The following is a 23289-nucleotide window of genomic DNA, read 5'->3' as shown; positions in this document are numbered from 1 at the left end:
CTGAATGTAGGGAATGTAGACTTAAGACTTCTCAGCGCTAAGATAGCTTTGAAGAACGAGGCTCTTGGCGGCTATTGTTTGGAACAAGCTCTTTCTCGGTAGGCGCGGGAGGGTGGATAACATTTCGCAGTTTCGAGGTATAATTCTAACTGTTACATTCCTTCCTTGTCCGTATCGCCGCGAAAAGCTGCATGATTGATGACGCGTCGTTAAGTCGTACCAGGATCCGCGGATCATCCCGATTATAATCTATGATTTGTCAGCACCATACCCGTCTCGCAGGTTTCACCCTTATGTAAACGTCTAAGACCTACGTCACGTCACTTTAGGATTAACTCCAGTATTAATCCGCACAACATGATGTAACTGCATTGATGTTCAAAGTACCGTTAAATCTCTCTTTAAATCAGATAAAACCAGTGGGCAGTTTTTTACGGGTGAAGCTTTCCAAAGAGTGAGAACAGATCCATTCGGGGAATGATCTCCGAGGACAACGATTTTGTCAGGTGTTGCTGTGTTGGGGACGAAGGACAGAAAACATCTAACAAGGAGAAGAAAACATCGTATGGAAAAACTGAAACTTAATTTCAAAACAATCTGACTGGGGAAAACTGTCCAGTTTTATTCGTTATATATTTACTTGAAAAAGTATATACAAATTATCTTGTGCAGAAATATTGCTGAGTGTGGCGTTAAACAAAAAAACAAACAAAAACACTCCTCCACATACAGATCATGATGATGCATGTCATTGTATCCAAATTGTGTGGGTCTATGCTCACGATGTTAATCACTGGATTGTCTGGTCCGGACTAGATTATTTACAGAACGCCGTCATTTAGCTGGAATACTGCTGAGTGCGGCGTTAAAGAACAAACAAACAAACAAACAGATCATGATGAACAATCTAGACCCGGTGGAGAATCCAGTGCAGAAGATGTCCCCATTGCACTATGCTAGTCACTAGAGCTGATTGAAGCGGAATGGGTTAAAGAGCGTGACATACGACTCTTGCTAAAAAATGTTTGATCAAGTTTACAACATTCAAATACTCATCAAAAACTTTCAATGCAATTCCCAATTTTGACGTACTAGGTTTTTTCAGGGGAACAATTGACATGCCATTGCATGTTTTGTGATGGGTGCCACCGATTGAGCATGATGCGCCCACCCTTTTTGAGAACATCTGTTTTCACTATTTGACAGTGATTTACAAACACATGCTTATGAATTAGTCGGAATCGTACAATGGACTCTGCTCCTAATAAAAACTCTTCTGATTATGGAAAAGGGTTTTGATGCTTTTATTTATATAAGAGACTATATACAGAAATACGCATGCAAGGAGATAGAATGATACAACAGCTGTCACTGTACGGTGTATGAGTTTAGGTCTCGTCAAAATGATTATGGAAATGTTTGTGTGGCATTTTGTTTATTGCAATGTCTGACCTTGCCGATTGTGTGTCAATGCACTCCGAATCTGAACGTTGTTCATACTTTCCACCACTGGTTGACCTGACTCGATTATTTATTTAGAGGCCGCAGAGACATATTGCTGACTGCGACCCAAACCAATATTCTCTTACTCAATGTTCTGAAAGAAAAACTCCTTCGTTCCTCCTAACACAATAAACAATATAAAGCCTAATCAAAGCTTTCAATGCAATTCCTAATTTTCACTTGTACCATTTGTTTCAGGTGAACAATTGACATGCCTTTGCATGTGTTTGTAGTGGGTGCCACTCTTTGGAACAGGTTGCGCTCACCTTTTCGAGCGGCATGGTATCTCAGTGAGCTAGCACTATAAATCGGCATCAGTCCGGACTAGTACAAGCAGCCACACACACACATACACGTGCATGCACGTCGCTATATAAGTGCAATAATCTTGGACGCGACGTTAAACCCCATTTCACCTCACCTCACTTCACCTCACCTTTTCGAAAACACCTGGTTTCAGAAATTGACAGTGGTTCATAAACACGTGCTTATGAATTAGTCGGAAGCGTACAATGGACGCTGCTTCTAGTAGATCTTTTCATGATTATGGAAAAGCGTTTCAATGCTTTTATCTATATATGTGACTATATGTAGAAATATACATATTGACGTGAGCAAGGAGATGATACAACAGTCGTCATTGTACAGTGTATCAATTTAGTTCTCGTAAAATAGGGGGCGGTCGGGTAGCCTAGTGGTTAAAGCGTTCGCTCGTCACGCCGAAGACCCGGGTTCGATTCCCGACATGGGTACAATGGGTGGAGCCCATTTCTGGTGTCCCCCGCCGTGATATTGCTGGAATATTGCTAAAACGGCATAAAACCATACTCACTCACTCGTAAAATAGTGTCCACGTGGCAGAAAGAATATGTCAGCAGTACCTTACATCTCGTAATAGTCTCGAATATATGTTTACAGGCCACAGGTATATATAGCTTTAATAGATTGCTGACTGCAACATTTTTCTGCATTCTCTCACTCAATGTTCTGAAACAGAAACGCCACCATAGCGACTACTACAATAAACAATATAGGTCTGATGCTAAGCTCTCGTTTGTTTGTACAACTTGAACAACGTGTCGTATGCTCAGAAGCGAACAGATCCCCTGTGTGCAACACAAGATCGATAGAACAAGTAAATCCACGCGGCACATTTGAGAATGTTGTCCTACACGGGAACTGCTCTCACTATATATGACTGTTCACGTTCATAGGCAGTGTACAGTACCTTTCGTGCTACAGCAGAAACTTGTCCTTAAGTCATGACACTCTCTGTTCACAGAAGCATGGTAAGAATGGACAGCCATGAATGTACGGCACTTGACGCAAATAATTCCTCAACTTGGTCAAAAGAAACATATTGCTCCACCACATAAACAGTCCTGGTCCCTACACGAACAGAGGTAAATTTACATGTAGTTCATGACATTTTTTTATTGCACACTACAATTATTTTCTGTCCTCTGATGTTTTGCCAATGATATAGCCAGCTAGAGTTGCTTCATTTTTGCCTGGTTTTAATTAAATGTATATATTCCGCGGTGCAGTGCCGTATGGTTGGTTGAAACGACCTGCAGGTGTTATGGGAATGATTGGTTAAAGTTCGTATGATAAGAAACGACTCTCCTGATCCGCTATAAACAATTGAAACAAATGTTCAGGGGTCCACCTTGTCAGTTTTACACAAACACATCGTCTTGTACAAGTTGTTAACCTTGTCAATACGTTGTCACAATATTACTGTTGTGAAATTTTAATTCGCACCATTTGACCGTTGAAGTTCCGATCAGGGGGGAACTGAACCTTCAACGGACAAATGGTCCGGATTAAAACATTTTCAGAGTAAGGAATCATATGGTGTGTTTGTTTGTTTGTTTGTTTGTTTGTTTGTTTAACACCGCATTCCGCTATATTCCAGTTATGCGAGGACGGTCTGTAAATAACCGAGTGTGGACCAGGCCATCCAGTGATTGATATCATGAGCATCGATCAACGCAATTGGGATGACATGCATCAATCAAGTCACCGAGCCTAACAACACGATCCCTTTAGTCGTCTCTTACAAGCGTGAGTTGCTGAAGACCAATTCCAAGCGACCCATGCTTGTAAGAGGTGACTTACGCGACAGGATGGGGCGTAGTAATGTTTCTTTAATCATATATAGATGTTTCGAAAAGTAATTATCTGGATTTCCAGAGCACCAACGGAATTTCACTGTTTACTCGGAATAAAATGTCAGTTTTAAAACGATATTGTGTCAAATTGTGGAACTGTTGATTTTGTCTTAATGAGAGCACTTGACAAACACGCCATCTATGTAATGCTGACAGAAGCACCCCAAAGACCTGATGAAATGAAATCACAAACTTTCGGGCGGCTAGTAGTTCAACGAAGGCTCGTCACATTGACGACCCGGGTTCGATTCCTCACATGGGCATGTAGAAATCCTTTTTTTGTGTTTTTGTCGATCTTTTAAAGCAGGATGCGTTAATAGATTTATAACATGGTGAGATTTTTCTATGTTTATGAATAATTTATAAGACTCCTCTTTCATGTATTGCGGTTGAGTGACAATGAGAAACAATTAATTTACATGAAAGAAATCGACTATTATGAGCGTTTCTTTTAAGGGCAGGTTTTCCAATAGCTGTCTGCTTTCAACAGTGTTTGTTAAATGGCTTGGTTGGGAAAAATATTCAATTTGAATTTTATTCCACATTTGAGAAATGATAGTTAGGGCCATCGAATCCGTAGACAATAACAACGAAACGCCTAAACGAACGTGACACCTCGTACCAGTCAGCGGCAGTGTGCCACCTGGGCTTTTGTGTACTGGGGTGTCTGAATGTTGTTGTTTGTACAGTCCTAAATAGATTGCTACATATATATTTTTAATCAGGTGTCGGTTTATGTCTGTATTCTCTTTCAAACGCATTATGATGGCAGCTAGTGTCAAGATGAGCCGTTAAAAGGAAAACGAGTTGGAATTTCTGATCTAATGTATTGCCGTATACTGGCATGGCAAGCAAACACACTGAGTTAATGTGCAAACTTTGTGATAGAAGTGTGATTACTGAATATATCATATATATCATGTTTGCCACAAAAACAGAAATGTGGTACACATATCAAGTTCCTACAGTGAAATGATTAGTGTTGGATTTTATGGAGGTTTCAAATAGAGAGACTCACATTTAATGAGTGAGTGAGTGTGGTTGTTCGCCGGCTTTAGCGATATTCCAGCGATATCACGACGGGGACACCAGAAACGGGTTTTACACATTCTACCCCCGTGGGGAATGGACCCGGCGTAACAAGCGAGCGCTTTAACCTCTAGGCTACCCGACCGCCCCATCAAGTTAATAAAATCATTTACAGAATTCTGAATAGTCATATACTGTTACAACTATGAAATACAGTGATACAGCTAGAGTGAGAAGTCACACCTATAGTATAAAGTTGTAGCTATAGTCATAGTGTTACACCTACCGTATCCTTATTCACACCTATTGTTTTGTGTTTACCCATGATGGAGGGGGCACGGGCGGCCTAGTCGTCTTAGGCGCCGCGATTCGCTGTGGAGAGTTGCGTCCCTCAGGCAGTCCAGAAACCTATGATGGTGGGTTCGAATCCCGATTCGCCCGGATTATGTTTCTAGGTTTGTCAGCACCACACATGTGCTCGTGGGTTTCACCGAAGTGGAAAACGTCTGAGACCTGCATCACTTCGGGCTTCCCGCTCACATTAAGCTGACACGAAGTTAAAGAAAGCGAATACTGTTAAAAGCGGCGTTAAACCCAACTCACTCACTCACTCACCCATGATCGACAATGTTACAACAATCAATATTGCAATGTTACATAGCATCGTGTAATATAACGCATACATTCTCCAAAAAAAGAAACGCAGAGGTAGTATATAGTTCATTGAACCTGACTACACAAAACATCCAGTATATAAACTGGATAAATGTTATTAGAACATTTTGGTGGTCTGATAATTGACAAACGGTGCTTGAAAACGCAGCCATTGTCGATTTCCAATGTCTTAAACGGCATTGTTTTCACACTTGTTAAAAAATATCATGGAGGATAAACAGTAAAGCAAAATGCACGTGCAAAATATGGCATTCGTAACTCGTGGTAGTGGCTATAAAAAGGCAAGCATAAGCCGATCAATTTATCATTTAATTGTCAAAAGTTCGAAAATGCCGTGACTAAGGGCTGCCGATCGGAACATCGCCATAGGACGTATCCAAATAGGCGAATCGCAGTCTTCTGTTGCATGCCACTTCAACGTCCATCACAGCACCATTTGCCGCCTTTGTGACCGATACACACAGTTCAATTCCACTGCAGACCGTCCGAGAACCGGCCGACCAAGAGTTACCACCCCTGCACAGGATCGCAACATTCGACTGTTCCACCTACGTCATCGCTATGCCACAGCTACTGAGACTGCAGCATGCATCCCTGGTTTGAGGAGGATATCGGACCGGACTTTCAGGAACCATCTTCGCGAGGCTGGAATCCGACCCAGAAGACCAGTTATCGTCCCTGTTTTGCAACAGATTCATCGACAGCGACGCTTGCGTTGGTGCCATACCTCGCAGCCTTGGAATTTGATAAACTGGCGACGAGTGTTGTTTAGCGATGAACGATTTCTTCTTCACCGGCGAGATGGAAGACAACGTGTTTATCGTCGTCGAAATGAGTGTTTTGCCCCACATTGTGTACGTGAATTCGACAAATTCGGTGGTGGTAGTGTCATGTGTAGGGGGCCATATCCTACACCATGAGATCTGACTTGGTTGTGGTACCGGGAAATTTGACAGCAAATTGCGACATGAATCAAATCCTTTATCATCACCTTCAATCATTGACCGCCAGAGGGAGCAGGACAACGCTCCACCGCACACAGTTCGTGTCACGTTAGACTACCTTCATAATGCCAACATCAACGGCTTGTCTTGGCTGTCGACATCTCCAGATGCCAACCCAATCGAACACTTCTGGGATGACCTCGATCGGCGTGCACGTCAACGTAAGAACACTCCTAGACACTCCTACAACTGGCCAACGCGTTACAAGCAGAATGGCGCAGAAATCCGCAGGACAGAATTCGTGCACTTATCCAGTCAGTGCCGAGGAGATGCAGAGCCGTGATTGCTGTCCGGGGCGGTCACACGAGTTCAGCGCCACCTTGTGGCCTTACGTGACATGACAATGAGCAGTACTCAATGCATTAGTACAACGACAATATGTGATTATCGAGTTCCAAAATTTCATATTTGTATCTATGATATTAAATAAGATATATTGACATTATTAGGTGCAATAAATTTACTAAAAATCTACCAGTGCGTTTCTTTTTTGAAGAATGTATAGAGTGGTATCCTCATTGAATACAGTGTTACACACCTTTTCACATATAGCATACAATGTTACACCTATAGTATGAAATGTTACACCAATAGTATCCAATGTTACTGCTATAGTATAGTGTTACATCTTTAACCAATAGTGTGTCGGTTATAACATAGCGTAACACCCAAAGTTTGCAGTGGTTTTGTTTGTTTGTTGTTTAACGCCGCACTCAGCAATATTCCAGCTATATAACGGCTGTCTGTAAATAATCGAGTCTATACCAGACAATCCAGTGATTGAAATACGCAATTGGGATACGATCATATGCATCAAACCAAGCCGATGAGCCTGACCACCCGATCCCGTTAGTCGCCGATTATGACAAACGTGTTGCTGAAGACCTATTCTAATCCGGATCTTCACGGGTCGTTTTCAGTTGTTCATATATACTATGCAGTGTTATAACTGTAGCAGACAGTGTTACACCTTTAATATCGGGTTACGTTATTTGATGATGCACTCAGCAATATTCCAGCGCCAAAATGTATAGTGTTTACAAAACATATTATCATTCCTAGAATAATCTTTCGTATCATCTTTTGTACTTAAATACCATCATTAAATCAATTACGGTGTGACGTAAAACATTAACAAAAAACGTATTTACTGTAAGGATGGTAATATTTCAAAAGTGTCATTTTTAATCTAATCGGAATCATTTTTCTCAAAACTGTCATAACGCCGTGCAATATGATAGAAGTGTGGTTTCTACATGAGTTCCCAATTCTGTTGCTTCCCATTAAGCTCCCGATCTCCCCACTAGCCTTCATGGGCGTGACATTGCGCATGATCATAGCGGAAGTTCATCCGTTAATACATTTGCACGTGGCGCGCATTTCCGGTCGTCAGACGTAAAGATAGATCTGAAAAGGGCATAATTAGCTGTCTTGGAGTGCAATTCTGAAAACGTCGAATTAATCAAAGAAAACACGGTGTGTCATATTTTCCGTGTGTAGTAAATATTGTTTCCGACAGAACCATTGTGTTCATTAATCTTAACGAGAGCTCTAATGGCGTTGATTACACATTCAAACAAAGTGGAACTACTATACCAACTACAATGTACATGTTGTTTTATGAAGGGACCGGACCTCTTAAGAGACATGGAGTGTGTTGCGTTCGATTTGTAGTGACAATAAAGATGGTAACCAATGTTGTCGTGTTTTGTTTGAGACGTACACAAATTATAATTCATGAAAGCTAATAAATCGTAAGGTTTCCCCTCTCAAGTTTCTTCAGTCCTAATGCACCATTATGTCAAAACAAAGTGACGCAAAAGGACACACCTTCGTTATATCACCTAAATCCATACCTTGCCACGTGTGAAGAAGACCCAAAGACGATCAACATTCTGAGCGTGTAAGTTGGGTTCGATACCGCTTTCAACTGAACAGTCTCTGCATCCCTCTCCAGTGTTCGTTTGTTTGTTTGTTGTTTAACGCGGCACTCAGCAACATTCAAGCTATATGACGGCGGTCTGTAAATAATCGAGTCTGGGCAAGACAATCCAGTGATTAATATCATGAGCATCGATCCACGCATTTGGAATCGATGACATGCATCAACCAAGTCATCGAGCCTGACCACCCGATCCGGTTAGTCGCCTTTTACGACAAGCATTGTCGCCTTTTACGGCAAACATGGGTTGCTGAAGACCTATTCTACCCCGGAATCTTCACGGGTCTAATAGGGTCAGGGATTTACCGGACACAATATATTGTGTCATATACACATAAATATTGAGAGAGAACGCAAATATTTGAAACTACGAGTGACACAGACTGCAAGGATTCACAAAAGCCAAGTTTTAATAACCATGCAAGTATATAAATCGAAAGGAAAGCAAGTTAGCTACTGTCGTTATCGCTGAGGTGGATGATGTGGACATGTACATCATTGCCGCAACAAGAGATTGTTGCAATAAAGTTTCAACGTTCAACGCCCGAGATCAACCGGTCGCATTTCACGTACAACAATAGCCAACTTCTTTCTTTGTTAAGAGTTTCAGATATCTGACATTGTAGCTAAAATGGATAGAATTATCATTAAAACGGCCGTACATGTATGTTGTCAGAAATGAGCGGGCCACTGTAACTTGATAAAGCCCTCAAATTGCTTGACACGGGCCATTATCACGCCCGTTGTTAGATGACGTGAAAGAATAGGATAGGTGACGTCACGTTCAATAATGACATCATCTGGTTTGTTCTACGACGTTTCCATAATTGTAAAAGTGGGTCAGTGACATGCGTGTTTATTGCAGTAAATGTTTCAAAACCGATATTGTTGTTTCTTTCCATCCATGTTAGCTATAATAAGGGTAACGCTATTTTTCAGGACATTATCATTTGCAGAATCCCTCGGGCAGTTAATGGAAGACCTCGGGCTTCTGCAAATGACAATGCCCTGAAAAATAGCGTTACCCTTATATCAATACCACTACCTTTAAGGTTATACACAAGAGTGATATTTCTGGAATTTATGGATATTTCTTCTCGAAAGATAAAAATCAACATCTGTCGAAACAGTAATAAAACACTTTAAAACAGTTGAATTGACCTTTAAATATGGGGCGGTGTTTTGGGGAGCAAGATTCAGGCAGTCGTCAGGGAACATTTGTGGTAATGTATGTATGTGTGCGTGTGTGTGTGTGTGTGTGTGTGTGTGTGTGTGTGTGTGTGTGTGTGTCGTACATTAACATAGAAAATTTCAGGATAAATAAGGTTACCTGATAAGTGACACTGTATATTGTGTCCTACCAATGCATTTGCAACTCATCATGTCTTCACAACATTAAATCGCCTAGATGCTGAACTTGTACTATGACCTATGTCCTTTCAGAGATATACATAATCGCTTCTTGTCAACAACATGTAATATCATAAAAAAAACACAGATTCTTTAAGCATTATATGCGAGGACAGTGTAAAAATCAAACCTGTCTGCATTATTATCCCAACCTGCTAGAGCCATACTTATCCTTCCCTCGGAGAGCATCAACTATATGTTCTGAAGATCACGACCGGAGTCCTCTAACTAAATAAGCATTTCATGTCTCTTTACACAAAATACCTAAAAATGTCGCACGTGGGTTATTTTCGCTTTCAACGGCCGTTCGATAAAAATAGAAGCTTGCCGACTCGCTTTCAAGCCGTAATGGTGGCTCTGTTTTGTCTAAACGTAATTGTTGGTCGTCCTGTTCTTAGGCATTGGAACAGTGTTTCTCCCCGGACACTGCCATCCCGCAGGCTGTCCTTTCAGCTGTGTAACTCTATTCCCGCCCGATGGTAATAAGCCACGTCTACAACTCTCGGATTTGCCGATTTGCTGCAAATGAAAGACCTTACTCCGAATTACTAAATGACGTGTGTTGAAGAGGTGGGAATTAAACCTCTTGGACGAGCCTCCACTAGCTTTTTGCCTTCCGTCCTTTTGATTAGAACCAAAGCTGGGTACTTTACCGTGGTCCGATGGTCTGAGTAGCTCGCCCCACCTCGGTAATGACCATGCGGGCAAGTGAAACCCTTCACAGCCATTGTTTAGAAAGGCGACACATAAGTTTACAATTATTGGTCCTGGGAGAGGGCGAGGAGTCACGTGGCCGGAGGACAGTCTTGTATTGCCTTCATTAGTGCAACCCCTCACGACGACAGACCTCTCTTGCGATACTCGATGGACCAAACCATGTTTGTCGTTTCAACATTTACACGCTGTATAAAGTATGATCGAACTTTATTTCTCCAATACATTGCTTAAATTCAGTTAAAAGTATAAATTTTACATGACGTCACTTCCTGTAAAAATGTGGCTGTCACATTTTCTCGCGAGATTTGAAACAACATTCGTCTCGTTTACGAACTGAAGCGAAAAATGTCCAGCGCCTTTACTGTTCAGGTTTTGATGGGTTCTCTGAATACATCCAAGACGACTTTTTCAGAAACATGATGACAGCAGAGAAACCCAACTCGGTGTCGTGATCAAGAAATGTTTTCTCTGCCATGAAAAATAAGGTAACCATAGTAACGACTAGGATCGGCTACTACTAATATGCTCCAAGAAGGTATCAAAGATGTGGTCCAGGGCGGCCGTAGAACGAATCGATTAGAACCGGATAAAGCCGTGGGCTACCTTTAACAGTCAGAGCATGTTCGAGAAAGTCAATATCCCGCTCGCCAACGGTCCCATCCTAGGTCTTCAACGCTCCCCGCCGCACTTCGTAGGTTTCCTGCACGGCCCGTCAACGTTGATGGACGAGTCGGCAGGTGGAAGTCCGTCTACAAACTTCGGTGTTGTTGGGGGAAAATAGGGGTTTATTTATTCATCAACTTGCCTCGTTTTTCATTGTATTACTTGACTAGCACAAGTCACTGAGTGTCAGGACTTGGAAATCCAATTACCGCCATGTTCCTCATGAGCTGAGTTTGATAAAAATGTCCAAAATTATTTGGCAATAGTTTTGTGGTCGTGTCGTCATTTTAGCCTCGATGGTCTTCAGGTCGATCTGGATGTGGACGAAATGGTTGAACAAGACCCACTGAAGATGGTGATGACAGAGGTTATTGACGATTATTTTCCAAAGCCGTATGTTTTGTATATAAACATCAGCTGATGGTATTCCGAAGTAGTTAACCATACGTTAATACAGTTCAATTAACTTATTCCAGCGCGGAATATAATATAGTCATTCCTTAACTCTCTTGGTTTTAATGTTTTGTTTGTTTGATTGCCGCACTCAGCAATGTTCCAGCTATATGACGGCGGTCTGTAAATAATCGAGTCTGGACCAGACAATCCAGTGATTGACATCATGAGCATCCATCCACGCCATTGGGATCTATGACATGCATCAGCCAAGTCAGCGAGCCTGACCACCCGATCCCGTTAGTCTCCTCTTACGGCAAGCATAGTCACCTTTTATGGCAAGCATGGGTTGCTGAAGACCTAGTCTAACCCGGATCTTCACGGGTCATGTGGAAATGAAGTAATAATAGGTGCAACTTTGTAATGGAAGTAACATACAGTCATACTACTAATCTGCCGTGACAATTGAACTGAGGTAATTTGAAAGAAACGGGTGTTCTTTAACTTCTTTTGAGTAGCGTGTGTTGTAATACAAGTTTAAGCCACGACACGTGGGTGGCTGAGCTGTGGTTTTTTAGCTTTGTTCTAGCCACATCGCGGTAGGGGACACCAAGAATGGGCTTTACGCATTGTGGCCATGTGGGGTATCGAACCCGGGCTTTTGGCGTGTCGAACCACTTGAACCTCTAGTGTGTCCCACTGCCCAACCTGGACAGTGTGTGCTACAGAGCTAGTCACACAACTGGTTCTTCCTGCATATCAGCTCTAACAAGGGACACAGGTGGCCCTGTCGTCTGAGGTGACGCAATTCGCTATGAAGAGTTACGTCCCGTTGACAGACCAGAAACCTATTCACTCCGATTATGTTTCTTGGGTTTTCAGCCTCGTACCCGTTCTCAAGGGTTTCACCAAAGAGATAAACATATGAGATCTGCATCAAATCGGGCTTCCTTTCCACATTAAGCCGACATGTGGTAATATAACTGGAACATTATTTTTCTAAATTCACTCTCTCCTGCATGTAATGTAACTGACGTCAGCTATAAAAGCTTAGAAGTATCGTTTGTTGTCCTTAGGACTATAGACCGCCTCCATGGTCTAGTGGTAGAGCGTCCGCCCGGAGAGCGGTAAGGCCCAGGGTTCGATCCCCGGCAGCGTGGTTAAAGCGTTTGCTTGTCACACCGCAGGCCCGGGTTCTAAGCTCCTTCTTGAGTTCCCCGTCGTGATACTGGTGGAATATTGCGTAAAGCCATACTCACTCACTATAAGGAATCAAATAGTATTTTGCGGGCCTTACGCATATATGATACATATACAATATATCAAATACATTTATTAAGAATAACTATTGTATTATGCGGGAGAGCATAACAAATGTGTATTTATTCCCAAACATGTGATATTCAACATACAGAAACACTTAAGGCTTATTATATTTTTATCACGCATCATGTTTTGAATAAACGAATATTGTGACTTATTTTCATTCACTTAAATAACTTTAAAGATCTGCGTTTGAATACATTGCCCGGGTAAACCGCCCAATGTCTCACATAGCGCCAACTAATTTGCAAAATATTTGTTACAGAAGCACTCGCACATCAGGATACTCGTATCTAAATTTATTATGAACGTTACACAATTACAGTTGATTGAGCAAGTTGGGATCGCATCGTTGTATGCAGCTAATAAAGTACAATCCCTCCGAGGAAACCTCATATGTACATTCATCGTAACGTTATATATATATATATATAGATATAGATATAGATATAGATAGATATATATATATGTATATCTTCTTTATTCGTCCATAGGAAAGTTACACAATTATTTGGTAAAAGTTACATTACACAGTATATAGTTTCATGAGATCACTTGATGAGTGAGTGAGTGAGTTGGGTCCAACGTCGCTTTTAACAGTATTGCCGTTATATCACGGCGTGTCAGCTTAATGTAGGTGAGGTGAGGGGAAATTGGGTTTAACATCGCGTCCAAGATTATTGCACTTGTATAGCGACGTGCATGCTCGTGTGTGTGTGTGGGGGGGGTGGGGTGGGGGGGGGGGCGGCTTGTACTAGTCTGGACTGATGCCGATTTATAGTGCTAGCACACTGAGATACCATGCCGCAGTTTAACATGAATACCCCACTCAGACACAGTATACTGACTCCGACACATGGTCCATGTTTTAGCCTCTTAATGCCGAGCGCCAGACAGGGTAACAACAAGTACCATCTTTTAACATAGCTTAATGTAGGAGGAAAGCCCGAAGTCTACCACTTCGGTGAAACCCACGAGCACGGGTATATGGTGCTGACAAACCTAGGAACATAATCGGGGCGAACCGGGATTCGAACCCACGATCATAGATTTCTGGCGTGCCTAAGGGACGCAACTCTGCACATAGAATCGTGGCGCCTTAGACGATAATGATAATGCATAGTGAGTGGGTGAGTGAGTGAGTTGGGTTTTTTAACAGTATTCCAGTTATATCACGGCGTGTCAGCTTAATGTAGGAGGAAAGCCCGAAGTGATGCAGGCCTCAGAAGTCTACCACTTCGGTGAAACCCACGAGCACGGGTATGGTGCTGACAAACCTAGAAACATAATTGGGGCGAACCGGGATTCGAACCCACAATCATTGGTTTCTGGCGTGCCCAAGGGACGCAACTCTGCACGGCGAATCGCGGCGCCTAAGACGACTGGGATAATGCATAGTCTTGGAGAACACTGCCCACTATATGACAAAGGGGGATACTGAGGACCTATTCTGCCCTAGAATCCACATTGAAAGACAATCATGTTCCACTGAGGACCTATCTGTCCTTGAATGAGGCAGACAACCCTTTCTTGTTACGCGGTATTCGGGACACAAATAAATCGTATTTGGTACGGAGATTCAACATTTTTAAAAATATCAATAAAGGTGTACGTAACATTTTCCTAAATATATTTTCGATAGTTTTCAGCAATGCTACTTCATATCTACTTCAGCATGTGAAATCCCCTCAGAAAACAAGGACCGAGGATTGGTAACCTACCTAGGTAGTTGTTTGGTTCAGCTTTCAAGAAAACGCACTGATTCAAATAATAATTTACGAATTTCAGGAACTAGACCAGAACTAAACATATAGTTTACATAGCACGGGTTGGATATATATCCGGTACTGACAATGTGTCAGAAAAATAATTATGCACACTGTATGTGGTTGTGCAGCTCAACTCCATATTATATGCAACCGTGCATCATATCATTCAAGTTAGCTTCTAAATGTCAAAATGCTTCTTTACAATTTATGGGAAGCAAACTGCACAAAAGTATCATGTGCGCATGCCAGCTGAAACAGGTTATGATGTATCTGCCTAACGGCGATTCCTCCCATGTCAATATGGGCGATACAGGTGAACACGTCACTCTCAACATGCGTGCGGTCAAATAACATCGCTCGTTTTTCATTGCTACCGCAGTTATGTGTGCTTGACAAAGCTCGACCAGATTTTTTGAGCAGGGAAAAATCTTTTTAATGTCGCGTCATAACGGTAGAAAAAGCTTTTGTTGAAAGATGAAATCATTAGAATCCCACCTGAACTATCAAGTAGATAACGATTGGCAGTTAAGCATCAGTTGCTTACATGAACGAAAACTGAACCGATGGTCGCAAGAACGCTATACATTTCCAAGTGTTTTATGCATTCTCGGTCATGCCCGTGTTTGGAGAGCACCTCGTGCAGCACGTGAATATCTGTCTGACACGCATGCTCTTCAAACACAATGGGCTTGTTAGTTTTGAATCAATGAATAATATGCTTATTGCATGATTGGAACTCATGGTGCTGGATAGATATAACATTATAACCTACTTCAACACGTTTGCTACTTATGACCCAATACACACAAGTTCGTAATGCGAGTCATCGTTCTTCAGCAATTAAATACATACAAGTACACGGCGCTGAGTATCTTTTACGCCGCGTTTTGCAATATTCCACCAATATTACGTCGGGGACACCAGAAATTGGCTGTACACAGTGTACCCATGTCGGGAATCGAACCTGGGTTTTCGACGTGACGAGCGAACGCTTTAACCACTTCGCTACCCCATCGCCCTGTGTGTGTGTGTGTGTGTGTGTGTGTGTGTGTGCTGCCTGTGAGTCCACTTTTATTGTGTTAACTCACTGAGATACCATGCCGCAGTTTAATATGGATAGACACTTAGACACTGACTGACTTTACTGACTCCGAGCCGACTAGTCCTTGTTTTATCTCCTTAATGCCGAGCGCCAGACAGGATAACATCAAGTACCATCTTTTATCGTCTTTTAGTGAGCCAGAGGATCGAACCACTGATCTTTGCTCTCCTGGAAGACGATCTATCCACTTCACCACGAAGGCTGTCTTTAAAGCAATGCTATAATATGTGTTATACGAGTCAGTTATATTGTTTTCCCGGAATGCGATAGGTATTCCAGTTCAGAATAACCTCAAATTCCTCGATGATAAGGCTCGACTGAAATGGGGATTGGGTGTTCAGTCTCGATGATACTGTGTGTCGTTGTACCTCTGTGTATTGTTGGTCATGGGTTTGCCTGGTCCACACCAGCTTACATGCTGCCGTGATAGAGCTGGATCGTTACGTCGTTATTGAACATTCACTCTCTTACTAGACAGAACTTTAGACTTTAAAGATGGTCTAAATACTGTTAAATTGAAAAGTCTTCCATCCCCTTTTGAATAAGTTATTTGCGGTCATAGCCATGCAATGTTAGGAGTAGCAGCGCGTATACAAGTAGAATTAACCTTAGTTTCCTGAACTAATTTGACTGCAATACAAATATTTCATTATTGAGTCGCCGATATATAGGTTGAATATTGTCGAATGTGGCGTTAAACAAAACACATACCAGCATTTCCTTATTTAGCGTGATCTTTAGTTATTACTGGTAAACACCATGCTGCAAGCTGCAAATAAGTTCGAAATGTTTTGGCACATCATTATTCAAACGACGCAAGCGCAATCAGGATCAGGCCAAAACAGTAGGCGTTTGAAGCTGTCGGACAAGTTTGGTCCTGAAACAGAATTAGAAGAATTTCTCAAATGAATTTTACGGAACAATCATAATGTTGGCAAATATAGCAGCTGGTTTTTTTGCTTCTGTCGCCCCTGGCCGCCATCTTTGTTATACGTGTATACCAATCCATATACAATGGTGAATCTCACATTGATCGGACATTAGCGTTGGTTTGGAAACATTATGAAGAAAATATAAATAATACAATAACGCTCGTGAGGATGAAGGGGAAGACAAACTCCCCATCTTCCCATTGTTATAAGAGATGGTTGGTGAAGAAGCGGCAGGCCAGAGGTTCGTGTAATCAGTAAATAAATCCTTGAATAACTCTCATGCTTTGAATATTGGTTTACAGTAGTCGTAGCCAGCCTTCGAAATTCACGCTAGCCCACTAGCCCGAGGCTTCTAAATTGTGCTGAGGACAAGTAAAAAGTCAAATTATGGTAGTCCTCATTGACTAGAAGCATTTGAGGGCTATAATTCTGAACCAGGGCCCCGTTCCACAAATCCATCGTAGCGCTAAGACGATCCAACAAGTATACTTTAACATAGATTTATGACAGTCTTAGTGCTACGATCGCTTTGTGTGACGGGGCTGAGGTATCAATGCTTTAATATATACATAGTAAACATGTGTGTTGCCTCAAAAACCAGACAATGTACAAAATTCTTAGTACCAGTGAATAACGTTGACACGTGTTCTCTGGACTAGACTAAAAAAATTAAGGCCGGTAGGACAAAGATCGCGTTTTGGGACGGGCCCTTTGCTGTGAGCCAGTCATTGTTCCAGGACGTTGTGAAATCCTTGAGAGCCTGGTTGGGGACTATGACTCTCAAACAAATGTGGTACACCTTGTATATTGTTGACAGAGGCGCAAAACGTGACTCTTCAATATAATTAGGCTTTATTTGTATTTTTAGATATAAAAAATTATGTTAAGTCAACCACAATCTCATTAAAATCAGATCTTAGTGCGGTACCAGCTGCGAGCACAACGATCTTATGTTAATGAGAGGGAGTCAACCATCAACTGGGTAGAAAGGTTTGTCGAAAGAAATGGAAAATATTTTACTTACCGTGTCGTAAACCAAGCACCGTCAACAATCCGAACAACAGTTTTCTGTTAAAATGTTTAGACGAATTAACGCATGCTATGAAACTGAAACTGACTGAAAACATGCTCTGAGTAATATGACAGTAAAAAGAGTCGAACCTGCGCGTTTTCCTTGATATGCAATAGTTAATTACCTTGCAATCGATGTGATGAAACGAATTTCTTTATGTATCTCATTAAAAACATGTAGAATAGTTGCAGAAATTTGAGAAACTCTTGTGATTTATGTTTTGGTTCCTTTATGTTTGGACTATGAATGCGTGTAAGCGATACCTTTAATATGGATGGATTGTGTTTCCAGTTTATTGTTTTGTTTATTTCTGGAGATCACGATATCACACTATAATATGTCGCTAATGGTTATTCCTTTCCAGTAGTTTATGTGTTCAGTTTAAAGTTACCTGTGCGATCTGTGTTTTCACAACTACACAACTACACAACTTAGTGTGGCGCTATTAAAGCACATTGCATTTTTCTAAATAAACGAACGATTTACATTGATTACTCGATTCAAGGTACACTGATATTTTGAGATACACAAATCTACGAATTGTGATAAATGTAAATATATTTGTTTAGAAATTGCAGGTAAAAAAACCAACAGTGTGGATACCTAGTGTTATTGGAAAAATATGTTCGTTTCAAGAGATAGCTTAAAAATACTTTATTGAATATCGACTGGCCAGGACAACATCGGCTCCAGTCAGGTAATAAGTGAAGGCGATGTGCTTCGTTGTAGACGTTACTGTTTGAGACAGCACCGACTACTGCAATGAGAATGGTGTTCACGCTATCGTACATTGTTTGCTCCAGGTCCGAGATGTTTGTCCGGGCGTGGAAGAGTCCATCCGTGAGTAACCTTGCTTCCCACTGGCTACTGTGGGAGAATAATCAATCAGTTTCATCTTGTGCATCATGTATGTTTGAACATTTTACGGATGCTTCAATCACTAGTCGCTCTCTCAATAGTCTGACTCAGTTGCATTCCACCTGATCATCGACCAAGCAGATATTCACAGATACGAAAAAAGAAGTGTTGAAAATAATTATGCTCCATTTCTGAGCAAGCAGCAACATCCCAGCTGTAACGGCGACCTGTACATTTTCGAGTCTGGACCAGACAAACCAGTGATTGATACTATGCGCGACGTCCTACCAAGTCATCGAGCCTGACCACCTGATCCATTGAATCGCCTCGTACAACAAGCATAGGTTGCTGTTACGCAGCGTAACATAATGAAACGTGTGATATAACTCACACTTCATGAATAATGCAGAGTGTGTGTTTTACTAGGAGAGCTTTAAAACCAAGAATAATTAATCAAGGAGAATCTTGGATTCGAACCCCGGATCCTGGTACAGCATTGGCAATGTATAGTGAAACAACGTGGCCTATGTACACCAGATTCGGCATGTATACATCATGGATGTGGATATCCCAAGTGGCACAGAGATGTCACATCATGCAGGTACCTCTCTAAAGAACCCGTGAAGATCCGGGGTAGAATAGGTCTTCAGCAACCATGCTTGCCGTAAGAGGCGACTATGCTTGTCGTAAGGGGCGACTAACGGGATTGGGTGGTCAGGCTCGCTGACTTGGTTGATGCATGTCATCGTATCCCAGTTGCGTGGAACGATGCTCATGATGACAATCACTAGATTGTCTGGTCCAGACCGCCGTGGTATAGCTGGAATATTGCTGCATGCGGCGTTAAACAACAAACAAAACACACACACAAACTTCTCTACAACAGCATGGTATGTTTTCGTAAAACATACCATATAGAATGAAGCCCCAGCTATATTAGGGAAGAAGGGCTCATCGGGAGAACAGTTTTTTGTAAACGTTGTTCAATTCAGTGTTAAATTAACAATTTAATAGGTAGTGTGTGTTTTCCCAATTGCTCAGGACCCTTTGGACCCTCAGAACCATCAAGTTTAAAGTACGGAACAACAAATGTTTCCCTTAATTGGAAAATGTTCAGTCTCGCCAGGTTTCCAGAAAATGTCAGATTAGATACAAACATTTTACAAATCGTTCACTTCTTCAATCTCTGTGTTATTCTCCTCCTTGTATAGTTTCTGTGTGAAATGGATGACGTCTAGACAGACCACTGCACCCCGCCTGTTGATGAAACATATTTGACACTCGCATTGTTATTGAACAACTGCAGTTTCATATATCACAGTCAACAACAGTGGGTAAATAAATTCAGTTTGAAATCACGCGTGGGAGATCCGAGTTTATAAATTGTGTAGGTGTCTTCAACTCCGCACCCAACAACATTCCAGGTGTGTTGCGACTGTGTGTAAAACATTAAGTCTCGACCAGATGTGTCAGTCCGATCTATTGACAAGTATGGTTGCCAGTTCTTTCCCTAATCCCTGTGTGTGTGTGTGTGTGTGTGGGGGGGGGGGGGGGGGGGGGCTGAGTGGTATAAAACCTAACGAGGGACACATAAAACCCCATGTACCCTGAGTGATCCTGCTACAACAGATTATTTTACCGACATGTAACATTGTAAAATAATTCAAACAAATTCAAAATTGATAGAAAACAGCTGTTCGATTGAGCTAAGATTAGCTTGCGCGATGTCACGTGACTTCCATTGATGGGTGGGGGGGGGGGGGAGCATGGCTTTTTGCTTTGGAGCGGGGTACAAGGGATTAATGGTGCCTCTCAGAAATCGATCCACGCAAATGGGATACGATGGTCTGCATCGACCAAGTGAGTGAACCTGACCACCCGATCCCGTTAGTCGCCTCTTGTGACAAGCATGCGTTCCTGGAGACCTATTCTATCCGGATCTGCACGGGATTCAGTGTGACACTGTTTTGTTGAGATGTTTCTTATGTTAAATGTATTTGTACCGTAAATTGTTATGTGGGTTCATGTCAACTTTGTATGGCGGATGGGTAGCCTAGTGGTTAAAGCGTTCTCTTGTCACGTGGAAGGCCCGGGGGTGTGAAGCCCTTTTCTGGTGTCCCCCGCCGTGATAGTGTTGGGATATTGCCAAAAGCGGCGTAAAACAATGCTAACTCATGTCTATAATATTGTTGTATTCTTTGTCATTCAGCCCATTGTTACGGAACCAGCAGTTAAGTCAATAGTGGGGTCCCGTGCCACTGTTATGTGCTTAATCACCAACATCCAATATCCCCTGAGATGACTTCCTCAGTCTTCTACCGTTAGATGAACCTTTCAATTTATGTATACGTGTTAATTTGTAGCTGTATAAAATGTACAACTTCGTGTAGATCATATTTCGGTCTGGTATTGCGGCTGCTTGTGCGGGGGAGACGTTGGCCAGGATGTATCGCCGGGAGGAGATGCCGGAGGTTGAGCTGAAACTCCGCTCCTCTAATGAATGCTGGGACGGACACTTGTGTGATCTCGGGCGGGTATTGCGCTCTCTGTGTATTTGTTTGTGTATTAGTTAAATGTTTATTAAATGTTCCCGAACACAATTCCAATTTCTCCTTCATTCCCCTAAGAGTTAATTCCGTGGACACAACATGGTGTCACCATGAATACGATCTCATAGCATACCGGTAGCAAGCACAAAGCTCTGATTTCAATGAGATTGATTTGATAATGATATGGCTGTTGCATGATAAGAAGTGGGCTGGCACATGAGGATAAGGATTGATATATAACGTATATTCATGTTTAAGAAGGTTATGAACATCCAAGGAGGTTGGCATGTCACGACTGTGCAGTGTCACCAGACCACACATCCACACTGTACGTGGCACGTATGACAAATCTCCCTTTGGTTGTGAAACCATTAATCCAGTGTATGCAGAACTCTGCCACACGCCGCCTGAACGCCGCTCTTCCCACAAGCCAAAGTATAATCTATTGCAAGAGTCGTGGCGACTGGTGTCTAGCGGGGGATGTCATAGATTACAGAAACCCGTCGCAAGCTGAGTCAACAGTGGACGCTCTGTCACAGTGATATATAGGAGAGTGGTCAGGAGCCAGGTAGACACGCATTACTCTCTATGCGTCTTCCACACAGCCGTGCTTCTTCCAGCGCTTAAGGGCCATCGCAGGAGTTTCAATTAAGGGACTTGTATGACAGATTGTATATTGAGTCTACATACACGTGTATGTGCGCGTGGTCAAGAATGTGCGTGTGATGTGTTTATTAAACTTCGTTATTCTTTATGATTGTGCATGGCTATTATGCATGATGTGTGAATATGTGAGACTTATGTGTATGTGGTCCGTGTGTAAGAAGCGAAGTGAATGAATGTTGTTTTATGACGCGGTAAGTAATAGTCCAGCTATTCCAAGGCAGCTTGTGAATACGTTGAGTTTTTAAGGTGTATCCCTTTTTAAAACAAACAGGCTTATATATATAGTCTTAGTAGATGTAGCTGAAAAATATAGCATCTCCGTACAAAACCCCAGATCCACCCACCCACCTCACCCCGCTCACCCCCCGACAACCCCCACCCCAACCCTCACGCCACACCCACCTCCACACCCACACACCACACAAAAACACCCTACAGACACAGACCCTACACACACACACATCCCCTACACACACACACACACACACACACCCTACACACACACACACACACACCCTACACAGACCTTACAGACACATCCCCTACACACACACAAACACACACACACACATCCCCTACACACAAACCCTACACACACACCCTACACACACACCCTACACAGACCTCACAAACACAGACCCTACACATACACACATCCCCTACACACACACACACACACACACACACGCACACACACACGCACACACACACACCCTACACAGACCTTACAGACACAGACCCTACACATACACACATCCCCTAAACACAAACACATCCCCTACACACACACACACCCTACACGGACCTTACAGACACAGACCCTACACATACACACATCCCCTACACACACAAACACACACACCCTACACAGACCTTACAGACACAGACTCTACACATACACACATCCCCTGCACACACACACATCCCCTACCTACACACACACACCCTACAGACACAGACCCTACACATACACACACATCCCCTACACATATACACACATCCCCTACACACACACACCTTACACACACACCCTACAGACACAGACCCTACACATACACACACATGCCCTACACACACACACCCTACAAAAACCTTACAGACACATCCCCTACACACACACACACACACACATCCCCTACACACACACATCCCCTACAAAGACCTTACACAGACCTCACAGACACAGACCCTACACATACACACATCCCCTACACACACACATCCACTATACACACACATCCCCTACACAGACCTTACAGACACAGACCCTACACATACACACACATCCCCTACACACACACACACACACACACACACACCCTACACAGATCTTACAGACACAGACCCTACATATACACACACACCCTACACACACACACACATCCCCTACACACACACATCCTACACAGACCTCACAGACACAGACCCTACACACACACACATCCCCTACACACACACATCCCCTACACACACATCCTACACAGACCTTACAGACACAGACCCTATAC

This window comes from Haliotis cracherodii, unplaced genomic scaffold, assembly GCF_022045235.1.
Source record: "Haliotis cracherodii isolate W230 unplaced genomic scaffold, xgHalCrac1.p SCAF_4, whole genome shotgun sequence".
In the NCBI taxonomy this organism is placed as follows: Eukaryota; Metazoa; Mollusca; class Gastropoda; order Lepetellida; family Haliotidae; genus Haliotis; species Haliotis cracherodii.
This window is presented reverse-complemented; position numbering follows the sequence as displayed.